General features: G+C 45.9%; 1 long non-coding RNA gene across 3 annotated transcripts; it reads left to right on the forward strand.

Annotated features, from left to right (window-relative positions):
- Window positions 1–119: 119 nt before the first annotated feature.
- On the forward strand, window positions 120–19,931 carry LOC144095928 (uncharacterized). 3 transcript variants are annotated; one of them, XR_013306776.1, is made up of 3 exons: window positions 120–286; window positions 14,371–14,601; window positions 19,803–19,931. It is a non-coding gene; the product is annotated as an uncharacterized LOC144095928 (long non-coding RNA). The 3 variants fall into 3 exon arrangements; XR_013306778.1 differs by lacking the exon at window positions 120–286 and adding an exon at window positions 9,017–9,196; XR_013306777.1 differs by lacking the exon at window positions 120–286 and adding an exon at window positions 12,335–12,419.
- The last annotated feature ends 324 nt before the right edge of the window (window positions 19,932–20,255 follow it).

The raw sequence follows: 20,255 nt of genomic DNA on the forward strand, positions 1-20,255 counted from the left end.
CTTTATCCCTTCCCTTACGGCGCGGTTCGGGTACGCACCGATTCTGCATAGGTCCTATCATCTGCGTCGCAGTGACAAAGAGGCACTTAACAACATCATTGGAACAGCATATACGGCCCTTGGCCTGCCGGCTTACACCAACTCAGATCGACTGCTGCAGTTGGGAATTTTTAATACGCTTGCTGAGCTAATCGAAGCCCATAAGACGGCATAAGTGACCCGCTTGTCGCGCACTGTTGTGAGACGCGGGATTATCGACAAACTACACATCCGCCCCGTTGAGGAGGTATGTGCAACATCACATTTATCGGTCGACATTACTAGTGAACTTGTTGTTAAACCATGCAGTAGATAAGAACATATAGGACTCACTGTGTCTCTTCCAGTTCTTCTCTCGTTCGGTTCGAGCGCCAAGGGATTCCCGTTAAGTAGTGTTTGCGGCTACCTTCATGATTACATTATTGTAACTTGTCTTCTACCTTGTTAACTGTACATAAAAATCTGTCGCATGTCTGAAAAGTGTATTTTATTGTATTCCTGGTACTTTGTTTAACTTGGTTGAATTTTTCAACAACTAAAATAATTATTTTTTTTCTAGTTTCAGTCATTCCACTATTTCCCTTTGCCGCCTCACGTCTTTTTTTACCCGCGCAAATACTTCCTTGGCATTCACCACCGCACCTCGGCTATTCCCCCCCGTGGGTATGTGTCGTTTGCTGAGGTGAAAAAAGATAAGAGATGGCGGCAGGACAACAAAACTTGTTTTTTGAAAAAATATTGTTCAAAATTTCTTGCTAGAATCTTTGACTGCCTTGCTGAAAGTTACAATATTTTCTTTTCAATGCAGTATTACATTTTGGCTTAGTTATTTTATTTTTAATCCTTCTCGTATTTTGTAATCAAAACGCTTATCCCTTTTCTGTAAATGCCCTTATTGAATTAGAATCAACCGGTGTTGCTTTCCCGCGTGCTTTGTGTTTGCCTTTACTGAGTACAGGCGAATAGCAACTTCTGCCTCCCGATTCGTGGCCGATCCCTCAGTGCCGGTATGTGCTGGCTTTTGAAAGGTTGACAACAACAACAACAACAAGAAAACAAGAAACAGTATATCGTTTCGTGCTCCCCGCATAGCGGGCAGTTGAGTCCGCCAAACCAGAACTATATATCTATAGGTAGAAATTTAAATGAGGTAAGCGACAACTTAGACGCGTGAAAGAAACATCAAGCTTGCGCTATCGCCACTCTTTATTGCGCAACTAGAAGACAAGATGCTGGTAGTCGGGAGAGGAAGTAAGCTCCTAGGCTGCAAATTCTTTCAATAGCCGATACCTGGGGAATCTGGCTGCTCTAATGTATTCGCAGGGTGGAAGGGGAGTCATGACACGGCCTTGAAGAGATGCCTTCGACAGGATATCAGCAACTTCATTTAAATGAATTCCTCTGTGCCCAGACAGCCAAATCAACCGTAATGAGCACACATGTGGTTGCACAAAAAATTTGAGTAAGCGGAGTGCCTGTGACTCTCGACGCTGTCAGAGAGGAACAGGGGGATAATGAATCCGTCATAATTATGACAGAAGAAAAAGAGGTGTTTAACTTGCGCAAATTTAAGCCAGGACAACCGACGAAAATTACACCAAATGAATGGGGGTGAAGTCGGGAAGACGGAATGAGAACACCCGTTACGCCAGCTATCCTAAGTTTCTCTACGGTTGTTCAGTCTCTTGATGATTCTACTTTTGGACACAGTAACAGGAATGTGCTCTCCGCCGTTCAAAGTTTCCTTTTAGACACGAAACGGCTGCCATCCAAAAATCTTTCTAAATTCCATCTTCTGGCTACTGATGTTCAAAATTCATATGTAATCAAAACATCCTAAACAGTGCTCGTATAGCCTCGTTCCTATCTTTAGTCACCAATCTGCTAGTTTCCTATTTGTTGTTAATGTAGACACCGAATCTGCAGTTTTTTAAACCTTAAAATGTGTTTGAGCATCTGTCAGTAGCCGCCTGTATCTTGGCCAATCTCCCGCACTGGGCACGTGCCATTAACTCGTTGAGCAAAGCAACAAAAATAAAAAAGGAAGGAAAAGAGTTTCATTTATTGGACCCTGTAACAACAAGGCGCTTATGGTAATTGGCTTTTTTTCCTAGAACACAGGAGTACGTAAAGCATGTACAGCAATCCACCTCCCCTGCATCCACGAACCCCCCCCCCCCCTCCCCCTACGATTGATATTCTAGGTCTCTGCCTTCTTTGAGTCCTTCCTTCATCTCCTCCCTTACAGCAGAGTTGAAGTATGCAACGAGTCTGAGAGAGTTACTGCTCCTTTCCTTTCCTTATAGCCAATTACATTCCACATCGTCGCTGGCAGGTTTGTCCTTGCGATGCAACATGTGCTCCCACCTTTTAAATTGGCTTTCATCGTGAGGCGGTTTGAAAAAAATGATGACCGGTGGCATCGTTTCTGCTGCCACTTCTGCAGCCGGGCGCAAAGCAGGATGGCATATTTACCTCTCGCTTGAAGTCACTAAGTGCACATATTTCACCACAAACACGTTTTCAGAACACTAAGAGCACCACCACATGAAAAAGCAGCTGGAAAATCTCACTAGCCTGTCGTAGCTGCAGCGAGCGAAACTCCCGCGACAGCAGACGATGTAGAAAGGCTCGACTGCAGCCCCACTAGTTCTCACGACCGCCACTTCAGCGAAATCCCGAGCGGAGTTATAATAATTGTTTTTTGGGGAAAGGAAATGGCGCAGGATCTGTCTCATATATCGTTGGACACCTGAACCGCGCCGTAAGGGTAGGGATAAATAGGAGGGAGTGAGAGAAGAAAGGAAGAAAGAGGTGCTGTAGTGGAGGGCTCCGGAATAATTTCGACCACCTGGGGATCTTTAACGTGCACTGACATTGCACAGCATACGGGCGCCTTAGCGTTTTGCCTCCATAAAAACGCAGCCGCCGCGGTCGGGTTCGAACCCGACCGCGGCGGCTTCGAGCGGTGGTGGTGGTTGTTGTTTATTAAAATAATAGTAAAAAGGAAGGAAAAGATTTTTGCTAGCCCCGGCATCTGCCATCGATACTGAAGCACCTGAGCTGGGGCAGCGGAAATAAAGGATAGCAGGCAGAATGGAGAAATTAAATGAAAGAGGTGAGGGGACAGGAAGAGAGGATAGGGGGAGAAGTAATATGTACAAACTATTTACACAATAAGAAATGTGTCCAGGTTGTGCGCGTGATTAGTTCATTTTAGAGGAATTAAATCACACACGCGAACAGCACTGTGTTGGCTACAACTGGAGTGGGGCGTCCAGTTATTAATCGTTCAAGGTAGAACTCGCGGAGCGTTCGGTCACTGCGTGTAACTACCTGACGGAGAACAGACGGGACGTCAAGCCCGTGTGTTCGAGGAATGCACAGAGGCTCACCAATATTCGCTCACGAGTGCGCGCACTGCCCTGCGGCCACAATAGCATCTTGATGGAGTCTGGTAGTATGCCCTGCACCCTATAGGCCGCGAGCATATCGCGACGAGCATCGGCGAACGCGGCACGCGGCTGCGAGCGGAGTTGCGGAACTGAAACGGTCACCCGAAAGCGCGTGCCCGATACTGAAGACACCGGAAGTTGGGCGGCATGTCCCGGTAGTCAGCCTTTGGCAGTGTACGAAATCGGACCTCGGTACGATTTTTCATTTCAGTTTTCGTTTTCCGCTCAGCATTTTGTCTTTTCGACGTTCTCGTCTTTTTTCATGGCAATACTTACCTGTTGCGCCGTCAACTGCATGAGGAGAGCAGAAAAGTCTTCGGGAAATACGTTTCAAAAATAAGGGTATTGCATCGCAATGGGACGACACTAGCACACGAAAGGACGTCGCTACACACAGTACGTACGGAGCCTCGTCTGCTCAGCTCTGTGTCGTGCCGTTGCGCTAGCGTCGCCAACTCCGCTCTTTGTTGTGATGCGCGTTGTCGCGCTCTGTGCCCAGCTTATACCATCAATGAGGGATAAATTTAAGAAAGAATGGATGGAAACCTTCACCATGCAGCCGAATTTGCAGTGACATCAGCGCGTCCAAAAAGTATATGGTACTGCTTTTTCGACGGAGTGTATCAAGTACTGTTTCGTACGGTAGCAAATTATGCCTGAATGGGCTTTCATTCGTGATGCTTGGTGCAGTTTGCTTCTAACAGCGCTTGTCACATGAGCTGCTGCATTCGTCTTTCTCGTCAGTCGTTTCTCTCGTGCTGTGTATATGAAACGTGGCTGGGCTATAGAGTTAGGTTAAAAGCGCGTCTGGAAGGTAAATGACACCCTAAAGTGATAGGCATCACCTGCCATCGATGAGAATAGACATTGTCCGCCACCAACCCGAAATTCAAAAAGCGACAAGCTGTCTAAAGTGTAGCTCTTCGAGTGTCAGGATTTCCGCGCCATCGTTCGCATTTTCTTTGCTGATCATTCAGATCGAATCGAATACTTTACTATTCGACCGAATATTCGCACATTCGTAAGAAGTAAGGCTCTGCGAATAGAATTTTTTTTTTCAACTCGAATACGCATAGTTTAGATAAAAACCAACTCGAATATTGGAGAGATTTAGCGTACTGTAGACGCAGTAGCTGAGACGTATGCATACGTAAAACCGGTATACGTCTTCGCTAGTACGTCGCCGGTATGCTAAATCTCTCGATTTTTATGAATATTCGCCGCTTGTACGAATATTCAGAGAACAATCACGAGAAACAGCGAAGCGCTGCTTTCGCAGATTTAGCTGTATCTGTTAAAAGACTCAGTCCTGATTTCCATTTGGGGGGTCGCAACACAAAGTCAGAGTATTAGCTTTATTATTGTCATGTTATGCTCACAAGAAAAGTACCTATAGCTGTTCATAACGGAAGATGATAAACTAGCGCAACATCTCGGTGCATGAGACGGGCGAGAGCTACGCATCTGGCATGGCCTCCGAGGTCTGTCGTAAAGGCCAGGTTTACTGAAACACGGCTGGTCTCGATGGGAGCGCGCGCGCGCCCCCCATAGAGACCGACCGTGACTGAAACTGCCTGGACCACGTCGCGTTGTCTAATCTCTGAGGCCATGTATGAGGATTATGAACACCGCCAAGCGAATGGGCCGCCCCGAGGCGCTGAATCCCCCATCCTGCGCATACGGATAGCGGCAGCGTGAATGCGGCGTGTATGGTCCCTGTATTTGCAATAGTCGAATTGATTGTACAACCTTTTATTAACCGGAAATAGCTTGGTAAGAGGACGCTTTAAGTGGTCGAGAGTACTTAGCCCTCTACAAGTTTGTCAGCCTACTCCACCGCCAGAACACACGTTCTGGGGCCAGAGCCAGCGAGCACGGCCTCCCATCGCTCGAGAGAAGGAGCGGTAACTATACAGATCACCCGGAGGTAGCTCTATTTTACAAACGCGCAGGATGTGATCGTAGTTGGCTCGTTGGCCGCAGTGTTTACAGTTCGGGTTTTATACATCCGGATAAATGTGCGCGAGGAGTGATGGGGTGCCTATCGATCTTGTCTGTAGACGACGCCACGTAACCTCCTGTTCGATATTCAGGCTTTTGTCCGGAGGGGGGAAGTTCTCCTCTCTCGTTTAAAATGATTGGTGAGGTGATATGTGATCATGGAGTCCTTCGTGAAATTAAGGGGGCCAGACTCATCCACTGCCCGGTCAACGAAGCCTGGGGCTTTATTGTGGGCTGCCTCGTTCCCCGGATTCCCCGAATAGGCTGGGATTCATATCAGTTTGGAATAATTTGGTGAGAATTTGGTGGGACTTGTTTCTAAGGGACTTGTTTGCAATTCGACCTTTTGCAAAATTATTGATAGCTAATTTGGAGTCGCTGAGAATAATGGTGTCTTGGGTATGCGCTAGGGCAAGGGCTATGGCCTCCTATCCTGCCGTTTCAGAGGATTTCGTTTTGATTGTTGCCGATACGATGTGGTCATCATTCTAGTTCACAGACACAATTGAAAAGACATTCGTATATTTCTATTCTGCCACATCTACATAAATTGTTTCAGCTTACTGTCCGTATTTATTAAGTACGGCTTTGGCTCGTGTTTGTCTTCTACCCTCTTGCTGTATGGGGTGCATGTTTTCGGGAAGTATTCTGATTTGTACGACCGTCTTATACGCGCGGAGCAAGTCTACTTTAGCGTCTTTATTCGTAGGCTGAAAGTGAATTCCAAGCCTCGTAAGAAAACTCCGGCCAGTTCTTGAATTGGCTAATCTAGCTGTTTGAGCCATTAAATGGGCTTTTTTCCGTTCACTGTAGATGTTGTGCATTCCTAACCTCATAAGCCTTTCGGTGGAGGCAATTAGTGGGAGTCCTGAGGCAGCTTTGTATGCCTGCCGTATCATGATAGCCAATTTGTCCTTTTCTGCTTTCGTAAATTTGAGATAAGGGAGGGGGCATAAAGTATCCTCCTTAGCGCAAAGGCCTGCACTAGTTTGCACAAATCTTTTTCCCTCACCCCTTGTCTTCGATTAGCAATGCGGCCGATTAATCGCGCCGTTGCTTCTACCGTGCGTTTTAGCTTAGTGAGCGTGTCATTATTCTTTCCATTTGTTTGTAAATACAATCCCAGTATTCTCATGGTTTGTACCTCTTTGACTGATCTTCCACCGACATAGGCGTTTATTTGCGGAGGGGGGGGGGGGGGGAGTTGTAGTTCTCCTGCCTCATTGTTTATGGCGTGTCACGAAGAGTTTAAATTTTTGCTATGAACAAGTGATGTAGGTGATGATACTGAACAAGTGATGTGATGTGATGTAGATGTGGTATTAGTGCCAATTTGGGGGGAATTCTGATGAAGGAGAGATTGAAAAAGAAGGGGTACAGGACGGAGCCCTGTGGTGTTCCTTTGGTTCCTAGTGTGTTTGGGGCAGACTCTGCTGTTCGGACCGTTATCACTGCTGTTCTGTTAGTGAGGAAGGATCGGATGTAGTTGCACGTCCTGTCTCCGGGGTTGATTTTTTACGTTTGTCAAAATGACTTTGTGGGTCACGTTATCGAAAGCTTTAATAAGGTCTAAACCCATTATTGCCTTCGTTCCTTTTCCCTCGTCAGCTTCAATTAAGTCCTTGTTAAGCTGCAAGAGTATGTCCTGTGTAGATAGCTGGGCCCTGAATCCTAACATTGTTTCAGGTAGATGGTTTATGTCATCCGCATAGTTTTGGAGCCTGTTGAGTATGACATGCTCCATAAGTTTGCCTAAGCATGATGTTAATGAAATTGGGCGTAGATTCTCAGTGCTGAGTTTCTTACCCGTTTTAGGGATAAAAGTAATTTTCGCGCGTTTCCGCTCTTGTGGTATGTTGCCTGCATGCCAGTATTTGTTCATAAGGTCTGTAATCGCCGCGATCCGCGTTGTGCCTAAGTTCCTGAGAGTCTTCATTATTTGCTACTTTGTCTGGCCCTGCCGCAGATGTCCGCAGTTTTTCATTTGCGTATCAGACCTCTGCATCTGGGATGACGGCGTCTAAATTTGGATTAGGAGTCCCCCGTCAGTCTGGTTGTATGGTACCCTCATCCGTGTTTAGATGGCGTTCTGTTAGGTCTTTGACTATGTTTACAGTTGTGCTTTCATATTCATGTATGAATCTTTAGAGTTGACTTTGTTGCACGGGACGTGTTTGTTCAGGGTCAAGCAGGTGTCTCATAAGATGCCCTGTCTTCTTATTTTCGAGCTGCCCGTTGAAGCTTTCACATATTTGGTTCGATTATTGTGTTTGCAGTGTATGTTTCTCGATTCGCCTCTCGATTTCAGCGATCTTTTTGCTGAGTCGCTTGTTGTGTTTTTGCTTATTCCAGCGTTTGTGGAGGTCTTATTGTGCCTGCCGCAGGTGTAAGAGTATACATTCAGAATAAAGAGATTTGTGTCTCGTTTTTCCCTTGGTACTTTCTCAAGTAGGGTGTAATCTTCTTCTGATTCGTTTATAAAATGTTGAATCGCGAAAATCTCTCTATGCATGAGCGTGGCTGTGAAAGAGCCGGCGGCGGTACTAGTGTCAAAATCGGGTGGCAGATATGCTTTATGAACTGTCAGTGTAGCCCTGCCGCTAGCTTCTTACAATGCAATCACGTCTGGGGTTGTAACCGACGGTGATTGATGGACATGGAGTTGCAATTGAGTCCGATTACGGCGGAAGCCTCTGCAGTTCCACTGCCAAATTACAAATTTTTGGCGCGGAGCCATGTTGGGTTATAGATGGTTGTGGCGTCGTGGACAGATCCAAGATGGGGGGTAGGCGGACCTCGATGGTTGTAAGTCTATCGATTATTTGCTGCATGCAGGTGGATATTTGGGATATTTCTCCCTCTAGTGTTGCAAAGCGAATATCTACCTCTTTAAATTCGGTGGTAACGATGCCTTGGAAGGTTGCTTGTTCTGTTGATTCTCTCTGACAGAGTATCGATGTCTTCCCTGAGTTTGGTAGGCGCTTTCGACGGCTGCGGGGTGTCGGCTTTCGACTCCTCGGCTTTTCTTTTGAATTCCTCGCCTTCTTTTGTAGGAAGCGGTCTTTTAGTTGCTATTCTGGCGTCTGTTTCCGTCGCGTTCTGGACCGAATACTGGTACATGGTACATGGTGGGGGGGAGTGGGGAGAATGGCGTCTGTTTGAATTGCGTTATTGGTTGAAGCCTGGGACGCGGTGGGTGACGTTCTAGCCGCACCGGCTGTCTTTACCTGAGGCGCTTGTAAGAGGCGTTTAATTTCAGCCAACTCTTTTTTTAAGGCTGGCAATATCTCTTTCTCGGGATTGTAATTGGATTTTAAATTCCTTCTCTCGAGCGTCACTAGATTGGGGGGCTTCTGCCGGTCAGCTCACATTTTTGTTGGAGCAGCTATCGCTGTGTCCGCGGCTCGAGCATCTCTTCTCGTTCCCTGCAGGGTTCCGCAGGGGCGGGAAGGAGCTGGAGTTGTTCCGGCTCTGGCTGCCTCCTTTTCCGGTAGCACCCTGTTACTTCTTCCTGGGCCTTGACTGTTGTCCGTGTCGTGGTGAGCGGTTGTCCCCTTGCTGGGGTGTCTGATTGCCATGGGGCGTTCCTTGTTTGTTCTTGTTGATCAGCGGGAATTTGCAGTTCTGGCTTCCTGTGTTGTGGCCCACGTTGCAGACGATGCAGACGGGTTGGCAGGTTGGCTGTTCTCTCTCACGCGGGGGTGAGTGATTTTCTCTGCAGCGGCGGCAGAGCTGCGTTTTGGGTTTTGTTTAGTGCGTTTTTTTCGTTTTGTAGGTTTGTAGCAGACATCGACTCGCTGTACTACACGGGCAGGGACATCTTCTTTTTCGCTCTTTTTGTAGTCCCAAAATAATTTTTGTCCTACTCTTCTGCAGTTGAAGAGACTTCATGTTGCTCCCTGAAGGGGTGGACCCGACAGACGCCGCATTGATAGATTACTTGGCTGGGTAGCCTCTTTCCGAAAAAGGCGATTTGTATCGTTCTGGATTGTCCGATCCTTCGGGCATCCACAAATTCTATTCCTTGATTTCTGTTTCCGAACCCTGGGCGGACCGCTTCGGGCGAGTCTCCCGCGTAGGCGTTGTAAATGACAACTTTGACCGAGTCTTCGGGCGCCGCCACGTACGTCGTCACGTGGTAGGTTTGACCTTGGAGATGCAGTTTTTCGATCTTGGCGTATGCAGTCGCCCGTTGACGGTCGGACGTGCATAGCGTGAGGGTGTTGCTGGCCGAATTAACTCTGATAATTTTTTCATTCTACACCATCTCATACGGCCGCCTGGCCACTTCGCAGGCGTAAAAGAGTAGTCGTCCGGGCGCAAAGGCCCTCAAATTCCAACCTTGCGATCGGCAGGCGATTTTATAATCATCGGTCGGTAAGCGCGGGAGAAGGGCTTTTTTGCTGAGTGGAAGTAGCTTTCGCCGGTTCTTTCGCGATGGAAAATTCGAGTTCGACTTGCCTTGGCCGTGACGCTGCGCCGGCTCGTCGTCGGACGATGCGAGTCCTTTATTCTTCAGGCCTCGTTGTCAATCTTACTACCGAAGAACGGTTTGCAATTTTCCGTCCGCGAGCTCCGACGGTGATATTTTCTCGCCTTCCACGGCGTATTACATCATTGCGGGTCCCTCCCTTATGAAAATGGTCTATAGACTGTCTATAGACTTTTTATAGACTCTATAGACGCCCTTTAAACTGATTTTTTAAGAGACAGTCTATAGAGAATCTATAGACTAAAGTTTAAAACCGCCCTAATTTCCTTTTGTCTATAGATGGTCCATAGACTATTTATAGACAAAAGTCTATAACAGACAATTTTCTTTTGTCTACATTCGGTCAATAGATTATCTATAGACTAAAGTCTATAACCGCCTTATTTCCTTTTGTCCGTAGACTGTCTATAGATCATCTGTAGACTAAAGTCCACAACAGACAATTTTTTTGTCTATATTCAGTCAATAGATTATCTATAGACTCAAGTCTATAACAGCCTTAATTTCCTTTCGTCTATAGGTAGTCCAAAGACTATCTTTAGACTAAAGTCTATAACCACCTTAATTTTCTTCTGTCTATAGATGGTCCATAGAATATCTGTAGACTACTCTGTAACAGACAAGTTTTCTTTGTCTATAGACGGTCAATAGATTATATATAGACTGAAGTCTATAACTTCCTCATTTTCTTTTGTGCATAGAAAGTCTATAGAAACTAAATTTTCCTTTGTCTATAGGCGGTCAATAGATTTTATATAGCCTAAAGTCTATACCTGCCTTATTTCCTTTTGTCCATAGACAATCTATAGACCATCTAAAGACTAAAGCCTATAACCGCCATAATTTCCTTTTGTCTATAGACAATCTATAAACCATCTATCGACCAGTCTATAACCGGATTAGCAGCCATTTTTCTATAGATGACCTACAGACAATTTATAGACCAAAATCTCTAACCGCCTTAATTTCCTTTCGTCTATAGACAATCTTTAGACTGCATATAGACTATTGTTTATAGACCCATTGTCTATTGGTTATAACAATCCTAATTTTCTCTAACAATGTAATCTAACAATGTAATCTAACAATGTATACACTGCCTTTCGACTAAGTCCATAAAATATCCATTTCTTTTCGCACTGCATGCTGAGTAGAACGGCATCGGGCCGCCGCGGTGGTTAAGTGGTTATGGCGCTCGGCTGCTGACCCGAAAGACGTGGGTTCGTTGCCAGCCGCGGTGGTCGAATTTCGATGGAGGCGAAATTCTTGAGGCCCGTGTACTGTGCGATGTCAGTGCACGTTAAAGAACCCCAGGCGGTCGAAATTTCCGGAGCCCTTCACTACGACGTCCCTCATTCCCTGAGTTGGCTTGGGACGTTAAACCCCCACGAACCAAACTGCATCGGGTGAGCGCAACTATTGTCAGAGTCCTCCGCTTCCTTTACTATTTCAGGAATAAAAAAATATTGTCCAACGGCAATGCAATACCTTCCTGTATATTGTTTTTAGAAGCTTTGAAGAGCAAATTTTCCTTAAACCGCGACGCATATTGAGAATATAATTCAATAATCTTTAATGCTGACAGGTAGAGCGAGGAAAGGCACCCATTTCTGAAGCAAGGGTGCTGCAAGCTGTACTACATCAAACGAACACGCTCTCCCTTAAAGGAATCGCTCGAGAATATACCATTACATCGTTGTATCGTAACTGTCCAACGCGCTTAATTAAGAAGCATTTCATCAGTGACTGTACATTTATTTCTCCTTAATGGGGAATAACGGGGGTGAGAATTCAAGGATGTGCCCATCTCTCAGAAACATGATTAGAAGAGTCTCAAAGATCATGGTTCTCTGCGGAATTATGATATGCCATTTATACCTTTGCAGTTTGCATTCACGTGAAAAAGTGCTGCGACTCAACAATCAGAAACCCAGTATATTTTCGTTCTTCGCCGTACACCTGCTGCATCGGAGGCGATAACATGCTGTGTCGATAACATGTGTCCATACCGGTTTTCCAAACACGGGCACACGCCACAAAGACCTTATGCTATGCAGCATTATAATTATTTGAAAAGGGCGCCACATACTATTCGATGGGAGATACGGCACACATGGACTAAGTAGTAAGGTTTCGGTTTTGGTTTTCGCGAAAGTAATAAGGTTTTTAAAGCGCGAGTGGAGAATTTATGCTTTAAACCAATGGCCCTTTGTGTTCTTGGATGCTAGGGCAAGCTGCACTTGGTAAGAGTGCAACCAATATAGACATGACCGTGAAATTGGTTTCTGTTTCACTTTTTACCCATTTTGCCCGGAGGCGGCAGAAAATCATCCGGGCAGCAAACGACTGTGTGCGCCGGTGTGTCGGCGTCGGCGGCGTTTTGTCTCGTAGATTACGTTTTGATTGAAATTCAACTTAATCGTCAACTTACGGTAAGTCTACACAATTATTTTTATTCATTTGGTCTCCTTAGCCACTCTAAGCAGGGCTGTGTGTGCAGAGCAGATTATGTGCGCAGCGATAAACTTCCTATCCACGCTTGTAAGCACGTTTGTGTGAGCAGCGGCAGCCGCCATGTTCTCGAATCATGCGCCTACGTCTGTGCCGCTATGTCATTCCTAACGCGCGGAAAGGCACTCGGTGCGAAACCCGGGACGGTAAGCCCTCCTCGCGAGCTCTCTACTGGCTTTTCTGTGTTGAAAATTAGGCGCACAGCCAGAAATATCGCTTAGCCCGTGAGTGAAGGCTGAAATGAAACTATGCGTTAGAGCCGTGTGAGCACGATTTACTTGGCATCTGCGGAAACGCACAATCAAGTTCTGAGGTGGATTACATTTATTTTTTATTATTTGTGTTATCACCTGTCGGGACCATGGAGTGCTGTTCATTGAGAGGTGTGCATTAATTGCTTGTTTGTTGTAGCCGCTCACTCGGTGCGCGTCGTGGGCAGCGACGTTTCACCAAATATGTTTTGTAACGCTAGTGACTAGAGCTCGAGGCTTTTGTCAAAGTTGTAGTGAAGCGGCGGTGGAGGAATGCTAATAGAGTGATGGTTGAAAAAAAAAGTGGTTGCCGGCGCAAATGGCGAGCGTGTACAAACACCGCGAAGAACCTACGAGCTGCATCCCGTCTCCCCTTTCGTTGCACACGTATGGATTCGTCCATCCCTGTTATCCGAGCCGTTGGCCGCCGCTGCTGGCCTGCGGGCAATTCATTTCGAAAGCTGAGTAAAGGTCGCCTCGATAAGAGATGGCTTACATTTCGTTCCGAGAGGCTCGTTCATGAACCGCGCTTACGCGCGCACAAATTTCTCCAGTACCAATTGTGCGAGAGGCAGAGTATGCGTTTCTGATCTCAGACTGCTGCATTACAAAAACGCCAATGTAACTTGGCGCTTATTTGCGCCACGAATGCAATTCTGCTCGCGCTGTTTTATTATGGCTGCGCCTTTTGATGAACACGTTAATTGTTTCAATGAAATAATTCTTACTTTGAGCGTGTTCGTTGCTCTCGTTGATTTTTCTATGAGCGTTAGGTTAGGGTACCTGCATGCAAGTGTCTCCTTTTTACTGCTCTGTCCGGGCTGCACTTGAAGTAAAAACTTAACTGAATTTGAGATATTTCATCCTTACAATAATGAGCTTCTCTGAAGTTCACGTATGGTTCTGAAATTGCGCTGCTGCAGCCACTATGTGCTGTTTGAGTTTTTCTGGATAATGAGCACAGCATGGAAGCGCTGTAACCAACTTGTTCCAAAGAACGCACGCTGGTGTATGACTATGCTGTTTTGTCTTAGTGTTTCAAGTTGTGGGCGAAAACCGTGGTGAACTGGTTCGCAATCTGCCTGGTAGGTTTTCTATGGCTTGTGCCCGTTTGAGTATCGGCGTACGTACCAGGCTTCATGCAGGGTATTTTGAAGCGCTTGTTCAATGGCGGGTATAAGAGTAAATGCTTGAATATTCTCCAGTTGGGATCCTTTTGCAAGGAGCACTGAATGTACATTTTATGGGGCAGCATTCTCAACTGCTCGTAGCGAGTCAATGATAAGTGGCACAAGTTTTCTAAGTATTCTATTCCAATTAATGTAAAGGGAATGCATGCAGAGGTCAGTATTGGCAGTAGGTATTTAGTGTAGAGGTAGAGTGCTGCACGGAATCTGGGTATTAGTTCCAATGTTTTATGAAAGCCGCTTAGAATTTGTCATGCATATTGACTGAAATGATGAATCCGGCGCGGTGGCTCAGTGGTTATCGTGTTCTTCAGGTGCTCAAATTGTGCCAAGTCGTCAAATATGTTATGTAAAGCTATGTCAAGTTATCGTCACCACTGCAAAGTAGCGACGATAACTGCGAGCATCACATAACCGTCTCTGCCTTTGTGCAGGTTACCCACTGTGCAGCCGTACATCTCACTGGTCATCGCACGTGCCCTGAAGACGGACGGTAATCTCGAGCAGCGGACCAGGAAGGCGTGGTCGTCGGTATCACCCGGAAATCCGGCACAACATCAACGGTTCACTGTGGGCTATAAAAGAAGATTCCTTCCACTGGGACCTCACTTGGCAGTGGTGACCGTAATTGCGAGCATCATGTAACCGTATCTGCCTTTGTGCAGGTTTGTGCATAATTATGCCTCACTCAGTGTGATTTTGTTTTCCTTTTATGTCGTCGCTGCTGCTAAGTGGATGGGTTTTTTGTAAAAGATCTGAGCGTACTATAGCTCGTTGTTGTGCTTGCCGTCTTCCACTCACTGATAGCATCTTTGCAGCATGCTCAGAGTGCAAATTTAATTTTCATCGTGGTGCATGCGCGGGAATAACATAAGAATCTTTCAATGCTAAACGCGAAGCCAAAGCGAAAGCATGGAAATGTGACTTGTCGAGGCAACCACAAGGGCACAAGCACCACAGAAAATCCTCAGCATGATTCCGACGTGATACTCAGATTACTGCAGACTGAAACGAAGCTTGATGCTCTTTTGCCTTTGTCAAAAAAGTTTGATGCATTTGAGTTGCAAATGCAGTTGCTGTCTGATAAGTTTGACGACTTTCAGAACCACCTGACTGTTCAAGAAAAAGCTACAAAACAACTAACGAAGCGAGTTGAAGGGCTGGAATCTAAAAATGTAGGTAGTGATATAACTCAGCTGAAGCAGGACCTAGATGATTTGGAGTGGCGTAGTCGCTTTCTAACCCTAGAGCTTCATATATTGACTGAAACCCAGGATGAGGACTTGCTAAGCAAAGTAAATGAGATTGTAGAAAAGCTGCAAGTTAAGGCTATTACACAAGACGACATTATCGCTGTGCATTACCTACACAGGGCTGAACTGACGAAAACATTGCAAACCTTTTCAGCATGTACTTTGTAGAAGTTGGTGCCTCAAATGATATTCATGGTACAACATTATCGTGTGAACAATACATGAATGTTCAATGTCCTCAAGCTGTATTTCTCACTCCAACTTGCTCCGAAGAAGTCAACATAATAGTGACGCTGAAGGACAACTGTGCATCAGCCTACGATGATGTGAAAGTTTCCCCTGTGAACGCTGTAGCCGCACTGATAACTCCAGTCCTTATGCATATATGCAACTTCATACTTCAAGTAGGGATATTTCCAAACCAAATGTAGCTTGTGAGTGTGTCAACTATTCATAAAGGCGGTGCTTTTGAAGACTTGAACAACTATAGACCAATGTCAGTGCTTTCAGTCTTTTGAAAATTCGGATTCAGAAAGAATAAGGCAACTGAAACTGCTTTACTTCATATTAAACAGAAAATTCTTGACAACATTAAGAAATGAAAGCTTACTTTGGGTTTATTTCTTGATTTCAGGAAAGCCTTTGATTCTGTCCATCATGATATATTATTAAAGGGACACTGAGGAGAAATTGAGGTTGGCTTGTATCGATAGAATACCAGCTCCTGATCACAAAAACAACGCTCTTACTGAAAACAAAGCTCTTGTAAGGTAGAAAATAGAAAGAACCAAAATACAGGTATCGCCACCACAGGCCAATCTCGCAAGTACAAGCGTGGTGACACCATAGGACAAGAGACGCCACCTTGGAGGAATTTATCATCCTACATGGTTTCGCGAATCTCTGAGGCTGACAAAGGTATGCTGCGCAGATCAATATTGAAGTAAGTTTTGTTTTAAAACCGATAGTGCACTTTTATCACACAAGGAAGGCAGGCAAAGGACAACCTGAATGTTGGAAGCAAAGAAAACCGATGCTTGGCGGCGCCACAGGCGGCCAGGAGAGTTTCGATTTGTTATGGCGCTTCACGTCTAAGAGCTTTGCTTGCCCTGTGGTTTTGTTTTTGACGCGCCTCGATTTACAAGCGCCGAACAGCAGAGGAACTCCAAGTGCCGCTTCAAGTGCTAGTTAACCTTTGAAGGAGCCTGTTAAGGCATGTCAGATGATCGCCACGGTCGATGAAAAGCTATGATGGCACGATGGTCGGTGATCGTACAAGGCAGCACTTGTGTACTCGCACGCTTGCCCGGCGAAACATTCCCGGCTGTGCCAGTCAACCTCAAACTACTTAACGGAAATCGTTTATTAGGGATGGGAGACAAGGTACAAGGCAGTTCAGGAAAATTGCTGATGGCCTAGCTCTGTTAGGCCAGGATATACGTAGCGAAAGCACGGAGATTTCTGCATTAGAAGAGTGCATTCACTAGACGCGCCTTTATTGACGGCTGTACCTTGAGCTGTCGTGGCGGAGTGGTAGCGTCTCCGCCTCAAACGCCGAAGGCGCTGGTTCGATTCCGAACCTCGGCACAGGACTTCTTTTCCTTTATTCAGTGAGTGGGCGGGGGGCTTCAGTGGCTCCCATGGATGCCGCCGCCGAATACGTTGGTTAGCGGTGAAGCGCAGGCTCTTTAAGGCGCGTTTATGCTGCGGCGAGGCGCGCGCGCGCTGCACGACGAAGTCACTTCGGTCAAAGCGTGACCCTCTATACTCCAACTGCGCTTGACTGCCGACGCGTTCGGCGGCTTCTGCGCACTCTGACCACACTGGCGGGGAGACATGGAGCATGTCTCTATTTCGCGCCGAGTGCGCCAACCGCCGCCGGCCCGGCCAGACTGATTTGGCTCCGCGGCAAGGTGCGCGTTGTATTCAATAGCTGCGGCAGTTGGGCGGAGCTGTTCTTTTCGAGCTCGGCTAATTTAATCCATTCACAATACATATCTGAAGGTACATGCAAGTGGGCGAGAGAGCCAGATCCAGTGGACCCGTTGGATCTAGTGGAAGCCGTTGAAGCGTCGTGCGCCGAGTGCGCCAACCGCCGCCGGCCTGGCCTGACTGATTTGGCTCCGCGGCAAGGTGCGCGTTGTATTCAATAGGTGCGGCAGTTGGGCGGAGCTGTTCTTTTCGAGCTCGGCTAATTAAATCCATTCACAATACATATCTGAAGGTACATGCAAGTGGGCGAGAGAGCCAGATCCAGTGGACCCATTGGATCTAGTGGAAGCCGTTGAAGCATTGTGCGCCGGCTTTAGTTTCCAGCCGCCGACTTTAAACACGACTGCCCTTGAGCACCCATTTGTTTTTGTGGCAAAAAATAAATAACTTGGCCCCTGCAACCGCGGGAGACCTCGACCCCGCCTGCTGCGCCGTGAAACCGCGTCGTTCAAGGAATCACAATCCGTTGGCCCCAAAGCCCCGGCCAGCCTCCGATGGGCGCAAGCGCCGACTTTGTCCTGGCCCCCTGCGACTCCCCGCACTGGGGTTATGATATTTAGTTTGCAACGGCTGCTCTCTGAGGAAGGGGAAACCACCCGCTGGCGCCTAACCTAACCATGCTCCTTCAAAAGCATCACACGCTCTGTGGGTCTGAGGTCGCTGAAATGCAGGCCGGAGTTTTTGCGAGAACTACGTCGTCGTGTTCGGGAACGGGATCCATCGCAACGCTGGCATGATGCCGATGCAAACGTAAACGAAGCGACGGTAGCGACCCCCGATAGATGCCTTCAACGCGCGGCGGCGGTAGCTTTCATTTCGGCAGCTGCTAGACCGCACCGCTAGCAGCCGGAAATCACGGAGTCGCCATTTACGTGACGTTTCACGTCACTCCGTTCTCTGTCGTCATAAGAGTTCTCCGTGTCGTCATTAGAGTTCTCGAGTTTGAATCGGAGCGGCGGGAAAAAATTTTTCAACTTCGAATCCAAATTTCTTTGAAATAAATGCATCTTTCACTCCCGCACAAGCGGCAACAAAGCCATGAAATGCCGAACTATCAGATATTGCTAACAAAAAAATTTTGATAGGGTTCTCCTCAGTGTCCCTTTAATAAAGCTACCATTCTTTGAAATCCAAGGTACAGCACATGCCCTGATGGAAAACTTTAATTTGCAGGGAGCAATACACCACAATAAAGAGCACCGAATCTGATCGAGGCACTATTAAATACGGAGTTCCATAGGGATCCATTCTAGGCCCCATATTATTCTTGATATATATGAGTGATATTGTAAACACCCCAGGCTGCTCTGAGATGGCATTACATGCAGATGACACTAATGCATTTTTTTTTTCAGGTTGCAATGAAAGCTTCGTTTACAGGGAAGCAAATGAATGGCTTCACTTTTTAGACTTTTGGTTAACCTTTAATAAAGGACCTAAAGATAAACAAGATGGAATACCTGATTTTCAAGCCTAAAGGTAGCAAAAAAGATAATTCAAATTGAAGTTCCGGAATAACATTATCAACCAGTCTAAGAGGATTTGCTTTCTAGGTGTTATCTTTCATGAAACGTTTCTCTGGACTTCGCTCACAGACGCTATCCGATTTGAACTTTCACATGTTTTTGGCATATTAAACAGGTTGCCAGTGAAGCAACAAACTTACTATGCTCTCTTTCATTCACGTTTAACAAACTGCTCCCTGGTATCGTCAGACACAACACAAAGAAACGTTGATAGCGTTGAAAGCGCTCAATATGTGGTATTCGAAAATTCCAAAAATAGAACATTGCTTGTCATACTTTAAGATCTATGACTTACTAGAGATCAGTAAGCTATCCATATATAAGTTATTTCTGGAAATCAGGCACCAGTATATGTTACATCGTTCAATATCCAGCCATCCTTGAATTATTACCAATCTACCCATCACTACCTAAAGAAAACACTAAGACATATGTACCTAATGGAATAATAAGTCAAAGAATTTCTTGTGTGTATTGGATGATATTTCGGTGTCTTGTATGTGTAAATAGTATTCGGGAATCTGTAAACCTTTTTTTTCTATATACAGAAGCATGCACACAGTCCTCAGGGTTGCCAATTTGTTTTGTTTGTGTGCTTGCATACATATTGGTTCTTGTACGACGTACTGTACTGCAAATGTGTTCGAATATGCCTATAGTGGTTGCCACTGCTGTCAAGGGTGGGATGGCCTCATCAGACAAAAATGCCATTAGCTTTCTCACGCAAGACAAATTTTGTATATTTTTGTCCCAAATAAACTGTACTACTACTACAACCTGAATGATGCAGGTTCGATCCTGGTCTAGCCGGCCGCATTTTGGTAGAGGCAAAATGCTAGAGGCCTGTGTTCTATGCAATGTCAGTGCACGATAAGAAGCCGCAAGTGGCCGAAATTACTCCACAACCTTTCACTACATCGCCTCTCGTAGCCTGAGTCACCTTGGGTTTTTGGACCACATAAAACCAAACCAAAACATCGACTAGCTTTCTTGAATGGGATAGCCTGGATATATATGCCTTGTGTTGTAAAGCACTTTCGTAGAGATGGAGTGGGGATTCTTTTTTCAATTCCTCTTTTTCCTTCCACTGTACAGGTCGACATGCCCGGATGACTGACTGCAGACAACAGGTCGCAAGATTGCTTCTGAGGAAACTATAGTCGGACCATTACTTTCAACATTTATTTTTTGTGGTGCATTCTTAAGGTGCATGTATTGCATATTCCTTTCCTGCATTGCTTGGAAATAAACTAAATTGTAAGTATATTGATCGTCATGTCATTTGTGAAGACCGTGTGGTTACCTTTTTCAACAGTTGTAGACTGTCTATAGGCAGTCTACAGACAATGGTGTATTAAGGTTTTTAGACAGCTCTATAGACTCTCTATAGACAAATGTCTACAGCATTGCCAGGCCACATAAATGTGGAATTTCTATAGACAGTCTATAGACCTATGTCTACTGGACCAGTGGACTTTTGTCTATAGACAAATCTACAGGAAGTGTATGGCCTAAGTCTGTAGATCATCTATAGACTGCCTATAGACC

This window comes from Amblyomma americanum, chromosome 1 (genome assembly GCF_052857255.1).
Source record: "Amblyomma americanum isolate KBUSLIRL-KWMA chromosome 1, ASM5285725v1, whole genome shotgun sequence".
Lineage (NCBI taxonomy): Eukaryota > Metazoa > Arthropoda > Arachnida > Ixodida > Ixodidae > Amblyomma > Amblyomma americanum.